At 37.5% G+C, this 15,636-nt stretch overlaps 24 non-coding genes across 24 annotated transcripts; 18 read left to right on the forward strand and 6 right to left on the reverse strand.

Annotated features, from left to right (window-relative positions):
* Positions 1-35: 35 nt before the first annotated feature.
* On the forward strand, positions 36-144 carry trnal-caa (transfer RNA leucine (anticodon CAA)). Its single transcript has 2 exons — positions 36-73; positions 99-144. It is a non-coding gene; the product is annotated as a tRNA-Leu (tRNA).
* A 399-nt stretch (positions 145-543) lies between these two features.
* trnak-uuu (transfer RNA lysine (anticodon UUU)) lies at positions 544-616 on the forward strand. Its single transcript has one exon. It is a non-coding gene; the product is annotated as a tRNA-Lys (tRNA).
* Positions 617-1,312: 696 nt separating this feature from the next.
* Positions 1,313-1,421, forward strand: trnal-caa (transfer RNA leucine (anticodon CAA)). Its single transcript has 2 exons — positions 1,313-1,350; positions 1,376-1,421. It is a non-coding gene; the product is annotated as a tRNA-Leu (tRNA).
* Positions 1,422-1,914: 493 nt separating this feature from the next.
* trnak-uuu (transfer RNA lysine (anticodon UUU)) lies at positions 1,915-1,987 on the forward strand. Its single transcript has one exon. It is a non-coding gene; the product is annotated as a tRNA-Lys (tRNA).
* Positions 1,988-2,680: 693 nt separating this feature from the next.
* On the forward strand, positions 2,681-2,789 carry trnal-caa (transfer RNA leucine (anticodon CAA)). Its single transcript has 2 exons — positions 2,681-2,718; positions 2,744-2,789. It is a non-coding gene; the product is annotated as a tRNA-Leu (tRNA).
* Positions 2,790-3,271: 482 nt separating this feature from the next.
* trnak-cuu (transfer RNA lysine (anticodon CUU)) lies at positions 3,272-3,344 on the forward strand. The gene has a single exon. It is a non-coding gene; the product is annotated as a tRNA-Lys (tRNA).
* Positions 3,345-3,583: 239 nt separating this feature from the next.
* On the reverse strand, positions 3,584-3,656 carry trnak-cuu (transfer RNA lysine (anticodon CUU)). Its single transcript has one exon. It is a non-coding gene; the product is annotated as a tRNA-Lys (tRNA).
* Positions 3,657-4,037: 381 nt separating this feature from the next.
* On the forward strand, positions 4,038-4,146 carry trnal-caa (transfer RNA leucine (anticodon CAA)). Its single transcript has 2 exons — positions 4,038-4,075; positions 4,101-4,146. It is a non-coding gene; the product is annotated as a tRNA-Leu (tRNA).
* Positions 4,147-4,616: 470 nt separating this feature from the next.
* Positions 4,617-4,689, forward strand: trnak-uuu (transfer RNA lysine (anticodon UUU)). The gene has a single exon. It is a non-coding gene; the product is annotated as a tRNA-Lys (tRNA).
* Positions 4,690-5,382: 693 nt separating this feature from the next.
* trnal-caa (transfer RNA leucine (anticodon CAA)) lies at positions 5,383-5,491 on the forward strand. The gene is made up of 2 exons: positions 5,383-5,420; positions 5,446-5,491. It is a non-coding gene; the product is annotated as a tRNA-Leu (tRNA).
* A 442-nt stretch (positions 5,492-5,933) lies between these two features.
* trnak-uuu (transfer RNA lysine (anticodon UUU)) lies at positions 5,934-6,006 on the forward strand. The gene has a single exon. It is a non-coding gene; the product is annotated as a tRNA-Lys (tRNA).
* Positions 6,007-6,245: 239 nt separating this feature from the next.
* On the reverse strand, positions 6,246-6,318 carry trnak-cuu (transfer RNA lysine (anticodon CUU)). The gene has a single exon. It is a non-coding gene; the product is annotated as a tRNA-Lys (tRNA).
* Positions 6,319-6,699: 381 nt separating this feature from the next.
* trnal-caa (transfer RNA leucine (anticodon CAA)) lies at positions 6,700-6,808 on the forward strand. Its single transcript has 2 exons — positions 6,700-6,737; positions 6,763-6,808. It is a non-coding gene; the product is annotated as a tRNA-Leu (tRNA).
* Positions 6,809-7,230: 422 nt separating this feature from the next.
* On the forward strand, positions 7,231-7,303 carry trnak-uuu (transfer RNA lysine (anticodon UUU)). The gene has a single exon. It is a non-coding gene; the product is annotated as a tRNA-Lys (tRNA).
* A 693-nt stretch (positions 7,304-7,996) lies between these two features.
* trnal-caa (transfer RNA leucine (anticodon CAA)) lies at positions 7,997-8,105 on the forward strand. The gene is made up of 2 exons: positions 7,997-8,034; positions 8,060-8,105. It is a non-coding gene; the product is annotated as a tRNA-Leu (tRNA).
* Positions 8,106-8,899: 794 nt separating this feature from the next.
* trnak-cuu (transfer RNA lysine (anticodon CUU)) lies at positions 8,900-8,972 on the reverse strand. The gene has a single exon. It is a non-coding gene; the product is annotated as a tRNA-Lys (tRNA).
* Positions 8,973-9,353: 381 nt separating this feature from the next.
* Positions 9,354-9,462, forward strand: trnal-caa (transfer RNA leucine (anticodon CAA)). Its single transcript has 2 exons — positions 9,354-9,391; positions 9,417-9,462. It is a non-coding gene; the product is annotated as a tRNA-Leu (tRNA).
* A 494-nt stretch (positions 9,463-9,956) lies between these two features.
* Positions 9,957-10,029, forward strand: trnak-uuu (transfer RNA lysine (anticodon UUU)). The gene has a single exon. It is a non-coding gene; the product is annotated as a tRNA-Lys (tRNA).
* Positions 10,030-10,269: 240 nt separating this feature from the next.
* trnak-cuu (transfer RNA lysine (anticodon CUU)) lies at positions 10,270-10,342 on the reverse strand. Its single transcript has one exon. It is a non-coding gene; the product is annotated as a tRNA-Lys (tRNA).
* Positions 10,343-10,719: 377 nt separating this feature from the next.
* Positions 10,720-10,828, forward strand: trnal-caa (transfer RNA leucine (anticodon CAA)). The gene is made up of 2 exons: positions 10,720-10,757; positions 10,783-10,828. It is a non-coding gene; the product is annotated as a tRNA-Leu (tRNA).
* Positions 10,829-11,244: 416 nt separating this feature from the next.
* On the forward strand, positions 11,245-11,317 carry trnak-uuu (transfer RNA lysine (anticodon UUU)). Its single transcript has one exon. It is a non-coding gene; the product is annotated as a tRNA-Lys (tRNA).
* A 1,584-nt stretch (positions 11,318-12,901) lies between these two features.
* trnak-cuu (transfer RNA lysine (anticodon CUU)) lies at positions 12,902-12,974 on the reverse strand. Its single transcript has one exon. It is a non-coding gene; the product is annotated as a tRNA-Lys (tRNA).
* A 970-nt stretch (positions 12,975-13,944) lies between these two features.
* Positions 13,945-14,017, forward strand: trnak-uuu (transfer RNA lysine (anticodon UUU)). The gene has a single exon. It is a non-coding gene; the product is annotated as a tRNA-Lys (tRNA).
* Positions 14,018-14,256: 239 nt separating this feature from the next.
* Positions 14,257-14,329, reverse strand: trnak-cuu (transfer RNA lysine (anticodon CUU)). The gene has a single exon. It is a non-coding gene; the product is annotated as a tRNA-Lys (tRNA).
* Positions 14,330-15,636: the final 1,307 nt, after the last annotated feature.

Genomic DNA, 15,636 nt, shown 5'->3' on the forward strand with positions numbered 1-15,636 from the left:
ACCTCTGCAACTTTATTATACCACTCCAATCTTCAGTCAAGATGGCCGAGCGGTCAAAGGCGCCAGACTCAAGCATTGCTTCCATTCCAATATTGGGATTCTGGTCTCCAGTAGGAGGCGTGGGTTCAAATCCCACTCTTGACACATTCATTAACTAGAAACAAAGGTTTATGATTAATTTTATCTCAAGAATAAAGATCTCTGGACGCTATCAAGAGCAATTTATTCAAAGATGGTTGGGTGTATCTTTGGTGTACAGATCTGCAGAAAGACATATGTTGGTCTTTTTCTAAATTTTTTAGAAAAGTGCTTTTCTGTTAACAATGTTGTTATCTAAAATTAAAAAAATTAAAAATAACTACTGTGCCACTCATTTGAAGATATGTGCGCTTATGTGACAAACTTTTTTACAGTGTCATAAACCAATGAATGAATGAATGAAAGAATCTATCTATCTATCTATCTATCTATCTATCTATCTATCTATCTATCTATCTATCTATATGACTATTTTACTCTGTTTCTGTCCATAATCAGTTTGTAGCCTGACTAGCTCAGCCGGTAGAGCATGAGACTTTTAATCTCAGGGTCATGGGTTCAAGTCCCATGTTAGGCATTGATTCTAAAGGCAACATCTGTCTATTCATGTGTGATCTATCTACTAGTTCTTTTGTGAGAAGAATTGCAGGTGCTTGCATGAGAATTTGGAAATTTATTTGAGTTTTTCTTAGTGTTGTCTGAGCTTAAAATTTCCCCCAATCAATGGCAACAATTTCTGTTTTTCAAGCAAACGCATTTTGATTCAGGGTAAACTGGTGACACTGCATGAAATCATACAGTACTCTGTCAAAGGCCTAAGCACCGAATGTGGGGCTCGACCCCACGACACTGAGATTAAGAGTCTCATGCTCTACCGACTGAGCTAGTCAGGCATTTGACAATCTTGAAAGTTTGACAACGTGAGGTGACACTGTTTTGCCATACAGGGTTTGTTGCCCTGGTCCTTCAGATACAACAAATTACTGTAACTCAGTAACAATAAAAGAGCTTATGAAGTTGAACACAAATATTCTAAAGATCCAAAGTGTTTTGGGAATGGGTAGAACTCGAATGAAAACAAGTGCTTTTGATTGGGCAACTTCATTTCAGACATTTAACCAAACTCACAACTTATCGATTGTATTCATTATCACAGCCAGCAGTCTTACTTGGGATAAGTGGTTCTACAAGGTCAATGAAATAGCAAAGGACAACTTCAGAGGGTAGGTCACAATTCAACCTCTGCAACTTTATTATACCACTCCAATCTTAAGTCAAGATGGCCGAGCGGTCAAAGGCGCCAGACTCAAGCATTCCTTCCATTCCAATATGGGGATTCTTGTCTCCAGTAGGAGGCGTGGGTTCAAATCCCACTCTTGACACATTCATTAACTAGTAACAAAGGTTTATGATTAATTTTATCTCAAGAATAAAGATCTCTGGACGCTATCAGGAGCAATTTTTTAAAAGATGGGTGGGTGTATCTTTGGTGTACAGATCTGCAGAAAGACATATGTTGGTCTTTTTCTAAATTTTTTAGAAAAGTGCTTTTCTGTTAACAATGTTGTTATCTAACATAAAAAAAACTTAAAAATAACTACTGTGCCACTCATTTGAAGATTTGTGCGCTTATGTGACAAACTTTTTTACAGTGTCATTAACCAATGAATGAATGAATGAAAGAATCTATCTATCTATCTATCTATCTATCTAGATATCTATCTATCTATCTATCTATCTATCTATCTATCTATCTATCTATCTATCTATCTATCTATCTATCTATCTATCTATCTATCTATCTATCTATCTATCTATCATCATCATCTATCTATCTGACTATTTTACTCTGTTTCTGTCTGTAATCATTTTGTAGCCTGACTAGCTCAGCCGGTAGAGCATGAGACTTTTAATCTCAGGGTCATGGGTTCAAGTCCCATGTTAGGCATACGTTCTAAAGGCAACATTTGTCTATTCATGTGTAATCTTTCTACTAGTTCTTTTGTGAGAAGAATTGCAGGTGCTGGCATAAGAATTTGGGATGTTATTTGAGTTTTTTCTTAGTGTTGTCTGAGCTTAAAACTTCCCCCAATCTATGGCAACAATTTCTGTTTTTCAAGCAAACACATTTTGATTCAGGGTAAACTGGTGACACTGCATGAAAACATACTCTGTCAAAGGCCTAAGCACCCAAAGTGGGGCTCGTATCCACGACCCTGAGATTAAGACTCTCATGCGCTACCGACTGAGCTAGTCGGGCATTTGACAATCTTGACAAGTTTGACAACGTGAGGTGACACTGTTTTGCCATACAGGGTTTGTTGCCCTGGTCCTTCAGATACAACAAATTACTGTAACTCAGTAACAATAAAAGAGCTTTTGAAGTTGAACACCAATCTTCTAAAGATCCAAAGTGTTTTGGGAATGGGTAGAACTTGAATGAAAACAATTGCTTTTGATTGGGCAACTTCATTTCAGACATTTGACCAAACTTACAACTTATTGATTGTATTCATTATCACAGCCAGCAGTCTTACTTGGGATAAGTGATTCTACAAAGTCAATGAAATAGCAAAGGACAACTTCAGAGGGTAGGTCACAATTCAACCTCTGCAACTTTATTATACAACTCCAATCTTCAGTCAAGATGGCCGAGCGGTCAAAGGCGCCAGACTCAAGCATTGCTTCCATTCCAATTTGGGGATTCTGGTCTCCAGTAGGAGGCGTGAGTTCAAGTCCCACTCTTGACACATTCATTAACTACAAACAAAGGTTTATGATTAATTTTATCTCAAGAATAAAGATCTCTGGACGCTATCAAGAGCAATTTATTCAAAGATGGGTGGGTGTATCTTTGGTGTACAGATCTGCAGAAAGACATATGTTGGTCTTTTTCTAAATTTTTTAGAAAAGTGCTTTTATGTTATTAATGTTGTTATCTAAAATAAAAAAAACTTAAAAATAACTACTGTGCCACTCATTTGAAGATTTGTGCGCTTATGTGACAAAATTTTTTACAGTGTCATCAACCAATGAATGAATGTATGAAAGAATCTATCTATCTATCTATCTATCTATCTATCTATCTATCTATCTATCTATCTATCTATCTATCTATCTATCTATCTATCTATCTATCTATCTATCTATCTATCTATCTATCTATCTATCTATCTATCATCATCTATCTATCTGACTATTTTACTCTGGTTCTGTCTGATATGATTTTGTAGCCTGATTAGCTCAGTCGGTAGAGCATGAGACTCTTAATCTCAGGGTCATGGGTTCAAGTCCCATGTTAGGCATAGATTCTAAAGGCAACATCTGTCTATTCATGTGTAATCTTTCTACTGGTTCTTTTGTGAGAAGAATTGCAGGTGCTGGCATAAGAATTTGGGACTTTATTTGAGTTTTTTCTTAGTGTTGTCTGAGCTTAAAACTTCCCCCAATCTATGGCAACAATTTCTGTTTTTCAAGCAAACACATTTTGATTCAGGGTAAACTGGTGACACTGCATGAAAACATACTCTGTCAAAGGCCTTAGCACCCAACGTGGGGCTCGAACCCACGACCCTGAGATTAAGAGTCTCATGCTCTACCGACTGAGCTAGTCGGGCATTTGAAAATCTTGACAAGTTTGACAATGTGAGGTGACACTGTTTTGCCATACAGGGTTTGTTGCCCTGGTCCTTCAGATACAACAAATTACTGTAACTCAGTAACAATAAAAGAGCTTTTGAAGTTGAACACCAATCTTCTAAAGATCCAAAGTGTTTTGGGAATGGGTAGAACTTGAATGAAAACAATTGCTTTTGATTGGGCAACTTCATTTCAGACATTTGACCAAACTTACAAATTATCGATTGTATTTATTATCACAGCCAGCAGTCTTACTTGGGATAAGTGGTTCTACAAGGTCAATGAAATAGCAAAGGACAACTTCAGAGGGTAGGACACAATTCAACCTCTGCAACTTTATTATACCACTCCGATCTTCAGTCAAGATGGCCGAGCGGTCAAAGGCGCCAGACTCAAGCATTGCTTCCATTCCAATATGGGGATTCTGGTCTCCAGTAGGAGGCGTGGGTTCAAAGCCCACTCTTGACATATTCATTGACTAGAAACTAAGGTTTATGATTAATTTTATCTCAAGAATAAAGATCTCTGGACGCTATCAAGAGCAATTTATTCAAAGATGGGTGGGTGTATCTTTGGTGTACAGATCTGCAGAAAGACATATGTTGGTCTTTTTCTAAATTTTTTAGAAAAGTGCTTTTCTGTTAACAATGTTGTCATCTAAAATAAAAAAAACTTAAAAATAACTACTGTGCCACTCATTTGAAGATTTGTGCGCTTATGTGACAAACTTTTTTACAGTGTCATCAACCAATGAATGAATGAAAGAAAGAATATATCAATCTATCTATCTATCTATCTATCTATCTATCTATCTATCTATCTATCTATCTATCTATCTATCTATCTATCTATCTATCTATCTATCTATCTATCTATCTATCTATCATCATCTATCTATCTGACTATTTTACTCTGTTTCTGTCTGTAATCATTTTGTAGCCTGACTAGCTCAGCCGGTAGAGCATGAGACTTTTAATTTCAGGGTCATGGGTTCAAGCCCCATGTTAGGCATACATTCTAAAGGCAACATCTGTCTATTCATGTGTAATCTTTCTACTAGTTCTTTTGTGAGAAGAATTGCAGGTGCTGGCATAAGAATTTGGGACGTTATTTGAGTTTTTTCTTAGTGTTGTCTGAGCTTAAAACTTCCCCCAATCTATGGCAACAATTTCTGTTTTTCAAGCAAAAGCATTTTGATTCAGGGTAAACTGGAGACACTGTATGAAAACATAATCTGTCAAAGGCCTAAGCACCCAACGTGGGGCTCGAACCCACGACCCTGAGACTAAGAATCTCATGCTCTACCGACTGAGCTAGTCGGGCATTTGACAATCTTGACAAGTTTGACAACGTGAGGTGACACTGTTTTGCCATACAGGGTTTGTTGCCCTGGTCCTTCAGATACAACAAATTACTGTAACTCAGTAACAATAAAAGAGCTTTTGAAGTTGAACACCAATCTTCTACAGATCCAAAGTGTTTTGGGAATGGGTAGAACTTGAATGAAAACAATTGCTTTTGATTGGGCAACTTCATTTCAGACATTTGACCAAACTTACAACTTATCGATTGTATTCATTATCACAGCCAGCATTCTTACTTGGGATACGTGGTTCTACAAAGTCAATGAAATAGCAAAGGACAACTTCAAAGGGTAGGTCACAATTTAACCTCTGCAACTTTATTATACAACTCCAATCTTCAGTCAAGATGGCCGAGCGGTCAAAGGCGCCAGACTCAAGCATTGCTTCCATTCCAATATGGGGATTCTGGTCTCCAGTAGGAGGCGTGGGTTCAAGTCCCACTCTTGACACAATCATTAACTAGAAACAAAGGTGTATGATTAATTTTATCTCAAGAATAAAGATCTCTGGATGCTATCAAGAGCAATTTATTCAAAGATGGGTGGGTGTAACTTTGCTGTACAGATCTGCAGAAAGACATATGTTGGTCTTTTTCTAATTTTTTTATAAAAGTGTTTTTCTGTTAACAATGTTGTTATCTAACATAAAAAAAACTTAAAAATAACTACTGTGTCACTCATTTGAAGATTTGTGCGCTTATGTGACAAACTTTTTTACAGTGTCATTAACCAATGAATGAATGAATGAAAGAATCTATCTATCTATCTATCTATCTATCTATCTATCTATCTATCTATCTATCTATCTATCTATCTATCTATCTATCTATCTATCTATCATCATCTATCTATCTGACTATTTTACTCTGTTTCTTTCTGTAATCATTTTGTAGCCTGACTAGCTCAGCCGGTAGAGCATGAGACTTTTAATTTCAGGGTCATGGGTTCAAGCCCCATGTTAGGCATACATTCTAAAGGCAACATCTGTCTATTCATGTGTAATCTTTCTACTAGTTCTTTTGTGAGAAGAATTGCAGGTGCTGGCATAAGAATTTGGGACGTTATTTGAGTTTTTTCTTAGTGTTTTCTGGTCTTAAAACTTCCCCCAATCTATGGCAACAATTTCTGTTTTTCAAGCAAAAGCATTTTGATTGAGGGTAAACTGGAGACACTGTATGAAAACATAATCTGTCAAAGGCATAAGCACCCAACGTGGGGCTCGAACCCACGACCCTGAGATTAAGAGTCTCATGCTCTACCGACTGAGCTAGTCGGGCATTTGTCAATCTTGACAAGTTTGACAACGTGAGGTGACACTGTTTTGCCAAACAGGGTTTGTTGCCCTGGTCCTTCAGATACAACAAATTACTGTAACTCAGTAACAATAAAAGAGCTTTTGAAGTTGAACACCAATCTTCTAAAGATCCAAAGTGTTTTTGGAATGGGTAGAACTTGAATGAAAACAATTGCTTTTGATTGGGCAACTTCATTTCAGACATTTGACCAAACTTACAACTTATCGATTGTATTCATTATCACAGCCAGCAGTCTTACTTGGGATACGTGGTTCTACAAAGTCAATGAAATATCAAAGGACAACTTCAAAGGGTAGGTCACAATTCAACCTCTGCAACTTTATTATACAACTCCAATCTTCAGTCAAGATGGCCGAGCGGTCAAAGGCGCCAGACTCAAGCATTGCTTCCATTCCAATATGGGGATTCTGGTCTCCAGTAGGAGGCGTGGGTTCAAGTCCCACTCTTGACACATTCATTAACTAGAAACAAAGGTGTATGATTAATTTTATCTCAAGAATAAAGATCTCTGGATGCTATCAAGAGCAATTTATTCAAAGATGGGTGGGTGTAACTTTGCTGTACAGATCTGCAGAAAGACATATGTTGGTCTTTTTCAAATTTTTTTTATAAAAGTGCTTTTCTGTTAACAATGTTGTTATCTAACATAAAAAAACTTAAAAATAACTACTGTGTCACTCATTTGAAGATTTGTGCGCTTATGTGACAAACTTTTTTACAGTGTCATTAACCAATGAATGAATGAATGAAAGAATCTATCTATCTATCTATCTATCTATCTATCTATCTATCTATCTATCTATCTATCTATCTATCTATCATCATCTATCTATCTGACTATTTTACTCTGTTTCTGTCTGTAATCATTTTGTAGCCTGACTAGCTCAGCCGGTAGAGCATGAGACTTTTAATTTCAGGGTCATGGGTTCAAGCCCCATGTTAGGCATACATTCTAAAGGCAACATCTGTCTATTCATGTGTAATCTTTCTACTATTTCTTTTGTGAGAAGAATTGCAGGTGCTGGCATAAGAATTTGGGACGTTATTTGAGTTTTTTCTTAGTGTTGTCTGGTCTTAAAACTTCCCCCAATCTATGGCAACAATTTCTGTTTTTCAAGCAAAAGCATTTTGATTCAGGGTAAACTGGAGACACTGTATGAAAACATAATCTGTCAAAGGCCTAAGCACCCAATGTGGGGCTCGAACCCACGACCCTGAGATTAAGAGTCTCGTGCTCTACCGACTGAGCTAGTCGGGCATTTGACAATCTTGACAAGTTTGACAACGTGAGGTGACACTGTTTTGCCATACAGGGTTTGTTGCCCTGGTCCTTCAGATACAACAAATTACTGTAACTCAGTAACAATAAAAGAGCTTTTGAAGTTGAACACCAATCTTCTAAAGATCCAAAGTGTTTTGGGAATGGGTAGAACTTGAATGAAAACAATTGCTTTTGATTGGGCAACTTCATTTCAGACATTTGACCAAACTTACAACTTATCGATTGTATTCATTATCACAGCCAGCAGTCTTACTTGGGATACGTGGTTCTACAAAGTCAATGAAATAGCAAAGGACAACTTCAAAGGGTAGGTCACAATTTAACCTCTGCAACTTTATTATACAACTCCAATCTTCAGTCAAGATGGCCGAGCGGTCAAAGGCGCCAGACTCAAGCATTGCTTCCATTCCAATATGGGGATTCTGGTCTCCAGTAGGAGGCGTGGGTTCAAGTCCCACTCTTGACACAATCATTAACTAGAAACAAAGGTGTATGATTAATTTTATCTCAAGAATAAAGATCTCTGGATGCTATCAAGAGCAATTTATTCAAAGATGGGTGGGTGTAACTTTGCTGTACAGATCTGCAGAAAGACATGTGTTGGTCTTTTTCTAATTTTTTTATAAAAGTGTTTTTCTGTTAACAATGTTGTTATCTAACATAAAAAAAACTTAAAAATAACTACTGTGTCACTCATTTGAAGATTTGTGCGCTTATGTGACAAACTTTTTTACAGTGTCATTAACCAATGAATGAATGAATGAAAGAATCTATCTATCTATCTATCTATCTATCTATCTATCTATCTATCTATCTATCTATCTATCTATCTATCTATCTATCTATCTATCTATCTATCTATCTATCTATCTATCTATCTATCTATCTATCTATCATCATCTATCTATCTGACTATTTTACTCTGTTTCTTTCTGTAATCATTTTGTAGCCTGACTAGCTCAACCGGTAGAGCATGAGACTTTTAATTTCAGGGTCATGGGTTCAAGCCCCATGTTAGGCATACATTCTAAAGGCAACATCTGTCTATTCATGTGTAATCTTTCTACTAGTTCTTTTGTGAGAAGAATTGCAGGTGCTGGCATAAGAATTTGGGACGTTATTTGAGTTTTTTCTTAGTGTTTTCTGGTCTTAAAACTTCCCCCAATCTATGGCAACAATTTCTGTTTTTCAAGCAAAAGCATTTTGATTGAGGGTAAACTGGAGACACTGTATGAAAACATAATCTGTCAAAGGCATAAGCACCCAACGTGGGGCTCGAACCCACGACCCTGAGATTAAGAGTCTCATGCTCTACCGACTGAGCTAGTCGGGCATTTGTCAATCTTGACAAGTTTGACAACGTGAGGTGACACTGTTTTGCCATACAGGGTTTGTTGCCCTGGTCCTTCAGATACAACAAATTACTGTAACTCAGTAACAATAAAAGAGCTTTTGAAGTTGAACACCAATCTTCTAAAGATCCAAAGTGTTTTTGGAATGGGTAGAACTTGAATGAAAACAATTGCTTTTGATTGGGCAACTTCATTTCAGACATTTGACCAAACTTACAACTTATCGATTGTATTCATTATCACAGCCAGCAGTCTTACTTGGGATACGTGGTTCTACAAAGTCAATGAAATATCAAAGGACAACTTCAAAGGGTAGGTCACAATTCAACCTCTGCAACTTTATTATACAACTCCAATCTTCAGTCAAGATGGCCGAGCGGTCAAAGGCGCCAGACTCAAGCATTGCTTCCATTCCAATATGGGGATTCTGGTCTCCAGTAGGAGGCGTGGGTTCAAGTCCCACTCTTGACACATTCATTAACTAGAAACAAAGGTGTATGATTAATTTTATCTCAAGAATAAAGATCTCTGGATGCTATCAAGAGCAATTTATTCAAAGATGGGTGGGTGTAACTTTGCTGTACAGATCTGCAGAAAGACATATGTTGGTCTTTTTCAAATTTTTTTTATAAAAGTGCTTTTCTGTTAACAATGTTGTTATCTAACATAAAAAAACTTAAAAATAACTACTGTGTCACTCATTTGAAGATTTGTGCGCTTATGTGACAAACTTTTTTACAGTGTCATTAACCAATGAATGAATGAATGAAAGAATCTATCTATCTATCTATCTATCTATCTATCTATCTATCTATCTATCTATCTATCTATCTATCTATCTATCTATCTATCTATCTATCTATCTATCTATCTATCTATCTATCTATCTATCTATCTATCTATCTATCTATCATCATCTATCTATCTGACTATTTTACTCTGTTTCTGTCTGTAATCATTTTGTAGCCTGACTAGCTCAGCCGGTAGAGCATGAGACTTTTAATTTCAGGGTCATGGGTTCAAGCCCCATGTTAGGCATACATTCTAAAGGCAACATCTGTCTATTCATGTGTAATCTTTCTACTAGTTCTTTTCGTGAGAAGAATTGCAGGTGCTGGCATAAGAATTTGGGACGTTATTTGAGTTTTTTCTTAGTGTTGTCTGGTCTTAAAACTTCCCCCAATCTATGGCAACAATTTCTGTTTTTCAAGCAAAAGCATTTTGATTCAGGGTAAACTGGAGACACTGTATGAAAACATAATCTGTCAAAGGCCTAAGCACCCAACGTGGGGCTCGAACCCACGACCCTGAGATTAAGAGTCTCGTGCTCTACCGACTGAGCTAGTCGGGCATTTGACAATCTTGACAAGTTTGACAACGTGAGGTGACACTGTTTTGCCATACAGGGTTTGTTGCCCTGGTCCTTCAGATACAACAAATTACTGTAACTCAGTAACAATAAAAGAGCTTTTGAAGTTGAACACCAATCTTCTAAAGATCCAAAGTGTTTTGGGAATGGGTAGAACTTGAATGAAAACAATTGCTATTGGGCAACTTCATTTCAGACATTTGACCAAACTTACAACTTATCTATTGAATTCATTATCACAGCCAGCAGTCTTACTTGGGATACGTGGTTCTACAAAGTCAATGAAATAGCAAAGGACAACTTCAAAGGGTAGGTCACAATTCAACCTCTGCAACTTTATTTTACAACTCCAATTTTCAGTCAAGATGGCAGAGCGGTCAAAGGCGCCAGACTCAAGCATTGCTTCCTTTCCGATATGGGGATTCTGGTCTCCAGTAGGAGGCGTGGGTTCAAGTCCCACTCTTGACACATTCATTAACTAGAAACAAAGGTTTATGATTAATTTTATCTCAAGAATAAAGATCTCTGGACGCTATCAAGAGCAATTTATTCAAAGATGGGTGGGTGTATCTTTGGTGTAAAGATCTGCAGAAAGACATATGTTGGTCTTTTTCTAAATTTTTTAGAAAAGTGCTTTTCTGTTAACAATGTTGTTATCTAACATAAAAAAAACTTAAAAATAACTACTGTGCCACTCATTTGAAGATTTGTGCGCTTATGTGACAAACTTTTTTACAGTGTCATCAACCAATGAATGAATGAAAGAAAGAATATATCTATCTATCTATCGATCTATCTATCTATCTATCTATCTATCTATCTATCTATCTATCTATCTATCTATCTGACTATTTTACTCTGTTTCTCTCTGTAATGATTTTGTAGCCTGACTAGCTCAGCCGGTAGAGCATGAGACTTTTAATTTCAGGGTCATGGGTTCAAGTCCCATGTTAGGCATAGATTCTAAAGGCAACATCAGTCTATTCATGTGTAATCTTTCTACTAGTTCTTTGTGAGAAGAATTGCAGGTGCTGGCATAAGAATTTGGGACGTTGTTTGAGTTTTTTCTTAGTGTTGTCTGAGTTTAATACTCCCCCCAATCTATGGCAACAATTTCTGTTTTTCAAGCAAACGCATTTTTATTCAGGGTAAACTGGTGACACAGCATTTAAACATACTCTGTCAAAGGCCTAAGCGCCCAACGTGGAGCTCGAACCCACGACCCTGAAATTTAGAGTCTCATGCTCTACCGACTGAGCTAGTGAGGCATTTGTCAATCTTGACAAGTTTGACAACGTGAGGTGACACTGTTTTGCCATACAGGGTTTGTTTCCCTGGTCCTTCAGATACAACAAATTACTGTAACTAAGTAACAATAAAAGAGCTTTTGAAGTTGAACACCAATCTTCTACAGATCCAAAGTGTTTTGGGAATGGGTAGAACTTGAATGAAAACAATTGCTTTTGATTGGGCAACTTCATTTCAGACATTTGACCAAACTTACAACTTATCGATGGTATTCATTATCACAGCCAGCAGTCTTACTTGGGATAAGTGGTTCTACAAGGTCAATGAAATAGCAACGACAACTTCAGAAGGTAGGTCACAATTCAACCTCTGCAACTTTATTATACCACACCAATCTTCAGTCAAGATGGCCGAGCGGTCAAAGGCGCCAAACTCAAGCATTGCTTCCATTCCAATATGGGGATTCTGGTCTCCAGTAGGAGGCGTGGGTTCAAATCCCACTCCTGACACATTCATTAACTAGTAACAAAGGTTTATGATTAATTTTGTCTCTAGAATAAAGATCTCTGGACGCTATCAAGAGCAATTTATTCAAAGATGGGTGGGTGTATCTTTGGTGTACAGATCTGCAGAAAGACATATGTTGGTCTTTTTCTAAATTTTTCAGAAAAGTGCTTTTCTGTTAACAATGTTGTTATCTAACATAAAAAAACTTTAAAATAACTACTGTGCCACTCATTTGAAGATTTGTGCGCTTATGTGACAAACTTTTTTGCAGTGTCATCAACCAATGAATGAATGAATGAAAGAATCTATCTATCTATCTATCTATCTATCTATCTATCTATCTATCTATCTATCTATCTATCTATCTATCTATCTATCTATCTATCTATCTATCATCTATCTATCTATCTATCTATCTATCGTCATCTATCTATCTGACTATTTTACTCTGTTTCTGTCTGTAATGATTTTGTAGCCTGACTAGCTCAGCCGGTAGAGCATGCGACTTTTAATATCAGGGTCATGGGTTCAAGTCCCATGTTAGGCATAGATTCTAAAGGCAATAACTGTTTATTCATGTGTAATCTTTCTACTAGTTCTTTTGTGAGAAGAATTGCAGGTGCTGGCATAAGAAATTGGGACGTTATTTGAGTTTTTTCTTAGTGTTGTCTGAGCTTAAAACTTACCCCAATCTATGGCAACAATTTCTGTTTTTCAAGCAAACGCATTTTGATTCAGGGTAAACTGGTGACACTGCATTAAAACATACTCTCTCAAAGGCCTTAGCACCCAACGTGGGGCTCGAACCCACGACCCTGAGATTAAGAGTCTCATGCTCTACCAACTGAGCTAGTCGGGCATTTGAAAATCTTGAAAAGTTTGACAACGTGAGGTGACACTGTTTTGCCATACAGGGTTTGTTGCCCTGGTCCTTCAGATACAACAAATTACTGTAACTCAGTAACAATAAAAGAGCTTTTGAAGTTGAACACCAAACTTCTAAAGATCCAAAGTGTTTTGGGAATGGGTAGAACTTGAATGAAAACAATTGCTTTTGATTGGGCAACTTCATTTCAGACATTTGACCAAACTTACAAATTATCGATTGTATTTATTATCACAGCCAGCAGTCTTACTTGGGATAAGTGGTTCTACAAGGTCAATGAAATAGCAAAGGACAACTTCAGAGGGTAGGTCACAATTCAACCTCTGAAACTTTATTATACCACTCTGATCTTCAGTCAAGATGGCCGAGCGGTCAAAGGCGCCAGACTCAAGCATTGCTTCCATTCCAATATGGGGATTCTGGTCTCCAGTAGGAGGCTTGGGTTCAAACCCCACTCTTGACATATACATTGACTAGAAACTAAGGTTTATGATTAATTTTATCTCAAGAATAAAGATCTCTGGACGCTATCAAGAGCAATTTATTGAAAGATGGGTGGGTGTATCTTTGGTGTACAGATCTGCAGAAAGACATATGTTGGTCTTTTTCTAAATTTTTTAGAAAAGTGCTTTTCTGTTAACAATGTTGTTATCTAAAATTAAAAAAAACTTAAAAATAACTACTGTGCCACTCATTTGAAGATTTGTGCGCTTATGTGACAAACTTTTTTACAGTGTCATCAACCAATGAATGAATGAATGAAAGAATCTATCTATCTATCTATCTATCTATCTATCTATCTATCTATCTATCATCTATCTATCTATCTATCTATCTATCTATCTATCTATCTATCTATCTATCTATCTATCTATCTATCTATCTATCTATCTATCTATCTATCTGACTATTTTACTCTGTTTCTGTCTGTAATCATTTTGTAGCCTGACTAGCTCAGCCGGTAGAGCATGAGACTTTTAATCTCAGGATCATGGGTTCAAGTCCCATGTTAGGCATAGATTCTAAAGGCAATGTCTGTCTATTCATGTGTAATCTTTCTAATAGTTCTTTTGTGAGAAGAATTGCAGGTGCTGGCATAAGAATTTGGGACGTTATTTGAGTTTTTTCTTAGTGTTGTCTGAGCTTAAAACTTTCCCCAATCTATGGCAACAATTTCTGTTTTACAAGCAAACGCATTTTGATTCAGGGTAAACTGGTGACACTGCATGAAAACATACTCTGTCAAAGGCCTTAGCACCCAACGTGGGGCTCGAACCCACGACCCTGAGATTAAGAGTCTCATGCTCTACCGACTGAGCTAGTCGGGCATTTGACAATCCTGACAAGTTTGACAACGTGAGGTGACACTGTTTTGCCATACAGGGTTTGTTGCCCTGGTCCTTCAGATACAACTGTTGGAGTTATTAGGAGCTTACAATTCGTAAGCTTTAACTTACTTTTGGATTCTTCAATAAATTCTGTAAATATGGGAATATTTACTGATTTATTAATTAATTAAGATATTCTTAGATATACGGGGCACCATTCCCCTTTAACCGGGGAAAAATTGAATCCAAAACTCTTATCAGTCTTTCTTGAAGTTCGTAGAATCCTCGGAGCAGAGACTTCTCTTCGACACATAAAGCTACTGGAGACGAAAATCTGAATTTTATAACGTTTAATCAACAATTTGTCAAATGAATAAACAGTGGCATAAATGAATAATAACCATGTGATATAATAAAAGGATGTATATTCAAAATAATGTTCAAGGTGTTTTGTGTGTATGTATGTGTGTGTGTGTTTCTAAAAGGGAGTCTGTATGCAAGATGGCTGACCCCTTTGTCTGGCTAAAGTGTGGGTGGCAACTTGCACTTTAACTTCCAAGGCACTTAGAATCATAAGTAACTTAACCTCAAATTCACTCAAAACATTTCAAAGGATCATGAAACAACACAAAAGATTAATCACGAATAATATCTTTTAGTTAAACCACGTGGCCAAGCAGAAAACATTTAAAGATACCAAACAATGATCAATAAGCAGTTTATTCTTTCAAAATGACCCGACGGACGTGTTTGGGAACGAAAGAGGAAAACACGAAGCTACTTTTAAGCAATAGACGTGGTTTTATTGCTTATTCTGGACTATAGAGGAAACGGGAGAAGGAAAGAATGAGAGAAAGAGATGAGTTTCTGATCACCAGAAGAGCGAGGCGTCCCTCCCTCTTTTGATTTGACGGTTCTCCGTGTTTCTCCGCAGTTTGGCGTCGTCCGTCGGTTTGATGGCTTTCTCTGCTGTTTTGGCGTTCTCCGGTAGTGTTTCTCCACGGGCTGGACACAAAGAGAACGAAGTTTCTTTTGTGCTGAGTTTGACAACTTACAGCGTCTCTGAGAGCTGGATGGAGCTCCGCTCGTTCCCAGTCAGGTCCCGATGGAGTTGGAGTGTAGTTTCCAGCAGTTCCGTGGGCTCAACTTGGGCACTTAGAGCTTCCGCGTGCTCAAGGGAGTCGGAGCGTTCGACAAGCGTGTCCTTACCGCCAGGTATCCTGGGCAAAAGAACGAGGTTTCTTTGTCTCTGCTGAAGATTTATGGTCTTAGTTCGCGGGAAAAGCTCCACGGCCTCCCGCACATGC

Source organism: Nothobranchius furzeri, chromosome 7 (genome assembly GCF_043380555.1).
Source record: "Nothobranchius furzeri strain GRZ-AD chromosome 7, NfurGRZ-RIMD1, whole genome shotgun sequence".
In the NCBI taxonomy this organism is placed as follows: Eukaryota; Metazoa; Chordata; class Actinopteri; order Cyprinodontiformes; family Nothobranchiidae; genus Nothobranchius; species Nothobranchius furzeri.